This window comes from Bos indicus, chromosome 19 (genome assembly GCF_029378745.1).
Source record: "Bos indicus isolate NIAB-ARS_2022 breed Sahiwal x Tharparkar chromosome 19, NIAB-ARS_B.indTharparkar_mat_pri_1.0, whole genome shotgun sequence".
Lineage (NCBI taxonomy): Eukaryota > Metazoa > Chordata > Mammalia > Artiodactyla > Bovidae > Bos > Bos indicus.
Genome location: NC_091778.1, coordinates 702,404 through 705,608, shown reverse-complemented (window position 1 = coordinate 705,608; position 3,205 = coordinate 702,404). Strand labels below are relative to the sequence as shown.

Here is a 3,205-nt window from a genome sequence, read left to right as displayed (position 1 = left end):
AGGGTGAATTTTATAATATGCATATATTCTTATAGAAAAGGAAACAGGATCAATGAATAATAATGCTCCTAAATGAAGTGGTGAAGGAGAATATTTCAAAAGCACAATGAATATTCAAAAGGAGATCGAAAAAATAAGGAGGGGGGGTGGATCTACTTGAGTTTCATTAGGTTTCCTTTTTGACTGGACAAGGAGGAGACCATTTCAGGGAACTGTGAGGCACAGCATCTAAACAATTTGCTGTTTTCTTTCTACCATAGATCAATTTGGTGATGATAGTGAAGCTTCAAAGCTTAGCAGTTGCTAAGTGGTTTCTGAATTCTCAGGGGAATATACAAAAGCAGAAACATAATAAAGTGTTTGCATAACATCAAAGCCTAGGGGCAGTAGTGCAAGGATTTAAGTCCCAGGCTACCTAAAAAAATAAAAGACCACCTGCTTGTTATTGTCCAGTTACCCAAGACCTGCTCATTTTAGGTATATTTTCAAATTCTAACGTAAGAAATATAAGAGAAAACACTTAACTATCTGAGAAGTTTAAAACAGATATTTGTAAAAAAACATTTCTACCTACTTACTCAATTAAACAACCTCTGCATTTAATTGCTAAAAATAGCATTTATTCCTCTGATTGTGTACTATCTTCCTGAACTTGTTAATAACCACAGCATAACTTAAATATTTTATTATTTGTTTTATTATTTTTGTTAAGTCATAGAAGCTCTGTTACTCCTTTTATCATTGGACCTGTGTATACAAGAATTGATGTGTTTGTCATTTTGTTTAAAAAATAATGCAAGTACCACCACGGTAAAAATAACTTTCAAATTCATCCCTTATGACAATATGTCATATCTATTTAGATCTGAAGAAAAAGTGCATTATTTGCATTTTATTTTCATATACATCAATACATACAGATATCAAAGTCATGACATATGTAGAAAGACACATACATAGTGGAGGGTATGTGTGTATCTTGGAAGAATTTCATATCCTTCTTCTCATTTCAGTCTTATGATTTTAAAGCTCATTTAAAATCCAAAGAGATGAAACTGTAGGTGATGTTTCATTGTTTTCAGTTCCTTTTAGCTCTTTCCTTCTACTGATGAAGAGAGTCATTATTTGACAACAGTCACTGTGAAGAGAAAATAAATATTGCCACAGAGTAATAATGCATTTCTAGAATAAAGGTTGCTAACACTCATATCATGTCTTACTAACTACTAAAATTGATAATATGAGTGTTAAATTGATAGTATATTAAATTGATAACTTGATAATATTGAGTGTTAAAATTGATAATGTCTATGATCATTATTATTAGTGCTCATTATTTCAGAAATACACTTGATAGAAATACACTTAAACCAAGCATGATTTTAAAGAAAAGCACTAATACCATAATTGCTTTTTATATACATTTGAATATTTTTAAGCACAGAAAATGCTAGTCCTCTCTCAATGGCTTAATATCTCTAACATTGTAGTTTCTCTCACATTATTTTGAAGAGGAGAAGAGAGGTAAATTCGTCAAATCTATTCCCTGAGATAAAGAAAGTAAGACTCAAAGATGAGCTTGTAGAAAGTAACATGACTCATGAATGACATTTAGATTTGATTCAGTTTCTCAAATTTTATTCCAAATAAATTTTGTTATTGGGTTGAAGACAGCTCTGCTTCTTTAAAGAGTGAGTGCATGACTAACTAATTTTCTGAGTATAAAAAGACAGTTGCAGAAAGAAACTGTGTTCTGACATGATCTTTTTGCAGATGTGTGGAAGTACTACACATCCATGTGTTCTTGATCATTTCCTCAAAAATTTCCATAAGAACAAACAAGAATGGAAGGAGAGAATTGTTCCTCTTTTACTGAATTCATTTTCTTGGGAATTACTGAGAACATTGAGAACAAAGTGACCCTATTTAGCATTGTTCTTGTTTATCTCATCATTCTTCTGGCAAATATTGGAATGATAACCCTGATCAGTATGGATCCCCAGCTGCACACACCCTTGTACTTTTGCCTCAGCCACCTCTCCTTCTGTGACCTCTGCTATTTCACAGTCATCAGCCCTATGATGCTGGTGGACCTATTTGCCACAAACAAATTAATTTCTTTCTATGGCTGTGCTCTGCAATTCTTGGTCTTCTGTATCCTTGAAGATTCTGAGTGTCTCCTGCTGGCAGTGATGGCCTATGAGCAGTACAAGACCATCAGCAGGCCCTTGCTCTATGCAGTCAGCATGTCCAGTGGGGTGTGCTCCCTGCTCATGGCTGGAGTTTACCTAGTGGGGATGGCAGATGCTCTGATACACACGACATTAGCATTCCACTTATGTTTTGTGGGTCAAATGAGATTAACTATTTCTTCTGTGATTTACTTCCACGTTTCCTCCTTTTCTGATCTGATATACAGGTCAATGAGTTGGCATTATTCATTGTTTTTGGCTTCATTGAACTGAGTACCATTTCAGGAGTCCTTGTCTCTTACTGTTTTATCATCCTTTCAGTCTTGAAGATCCACTCTGATGAGGGGAGGTTCAAAGCGTTCTCTACCTGCACCTCCCACCTAACTGCAGTGGCAATTTTCCAGGGCACTATGCTCTTTATGTATTTCAGGCCAAGTTCAACCTATTCTCTAGATCAAGACAAAATTACTTCATTGTTTTACACTCATAATTTCAATGTTAAACCCTCTGATTTACAGCCTAAAGAACAAGGATGTGAAACAAGCCTTAGAAAAATAAAATTTAAAAGATTATGCTAAATGTTCATATTTCACACACAGAAAAACACACACATTGTGGTTTTTGTATTTGTAAATGTATGTTGCATCATACAAGAGAAAAGAAGTTGTCTCACTAAAACATAAATTAATAATAAACATTGATTACAAAGCCCAAATTTTAGAGATGCTACAACTTCCAAATACAGCCCACTCATATGTATCAAGAATTTATATACGGCATGTTCTCTTTGTTGAAAACTTTCCTGAGTGTTCTAATTTCATCACATTGCTAGATAATTCTCATGTGTTTACTGACAGATACTTGAACTTTTTATGAAATACTCTATGGTATGTACTGTGCTTTCTATACTAATGAATATAAGCTAGTGCTAACCATAAGCATTTGGAAGCTGTATAAAAAAAGTCATAAGATTTCACAAATCCTGGACATGGAAGCAACCTAGATGTCCATCA

At 34.1% G+C, this 3,205-nt stretch overlaps 1 pseudogene; it reads left to right on the top strand.

The window, feature by feature from the left end:
- Nucleotides 1–1,670: 1,670 nt before the first annotated feature.
- LOC139177733 (olfactory receptor 5W2-like) lies at nucleotides 1,671–2,817 on the top strand (annotated as a pseudogene).
- The last annotated feature ends 388 nt before the right edge of the window (nucleotides 2,818–3,205 follow it).